Here is an 887-nt window from a genome sequence, read left to right as displayed (position 1 = left end):
CCGGCTTCCAGAAGGATCCCGCCGGGGGGGGTACTTCCCGGGGATAGGGCAACGCCTCTGCTGCCCCGACAGCGGCCTGGGGTGAGGAGGGGGGGATGCTGTCCCTGCAGCTGGTGGGAGGGGGCACACGGACCCGTTTTCACCGTAGAGCTGCCCCTGCTCTCCCCTTTGGGGCAGGTGGCTCTGGCCATGAAGTTGAGCCATCTTGCTCTGTCATCATTACGCTTCAGAGTCAACGATGGTGCTGGAGGGAGCAGTGGGTGTCCCGGCTGGGGCTCTCGCCCCCTGGGGGGAGGGGTGGCTGTGGCTAGTGAAGGCGCTGCGAAGCCAAGGCTCTTGCTTGTGCCGCAAGGATGAGCTGCTATTTTGCTGACCTTGGGCTTGGGGGCAGCTGGGTGAAGGCCGCCATGTCACTGCAGGCCAGTGCCGATGGCTCCTGGCTGGAGGGGGGGGGGGATCCCTGGGCGGAGGGGCTGGTGCAGAGCCCTGTGCTTGGCCACCCTGGCTCCCAGAGAGCAGCCCTGCACCTGCCCCATTGTCTTGCTCCGCGTCCTCCTCCTCCCTGATGGGACAGCATCCCCTCCCCTGGACCCTGCACGCCCCTGGTGCACTGGGGTCTCTTGCTTGCTCAGGTCCCACGCCTCTGCTGTGGGTCTGGGGGAGGTCAGGGAACCAGCCGAGCATCCCCCCTGCCGCCCCACTGCCATCCTTCCACGCCTCAGTGCCCAGAGCAGCCCCTTGGCAAGTGGCCTGGGTAGCATGGGATGGGGGAATGCAGGGTGGGGGTGGGCAGCAGCAGTCCCCCCTGGGGTACAGCCAGGGGTGTGGTGGGCTCTGCCATCCCCGCCACTGACCTCCATTTTGTCTGGGAGGGGGCAGCTGCCGCT

Source organism: Charadrius vociferus, unplaced genomic scaffold (assembly GCF_000708025.1).
Source record: "Charadrius vociferus isolate BGI_N301 unplaced genomic scaffold, ASM70802v2 scaffold559, whole genome shotgun sequence".
Lineage (NCBI taxonomy): Eukaryota > Metazoa > Chordata > Aves > Charadriiformes > Charadriidae > Charadrius > Charadrius vociferus.
Note: the sequence above shows the minus strand (reverse complement) of the source record.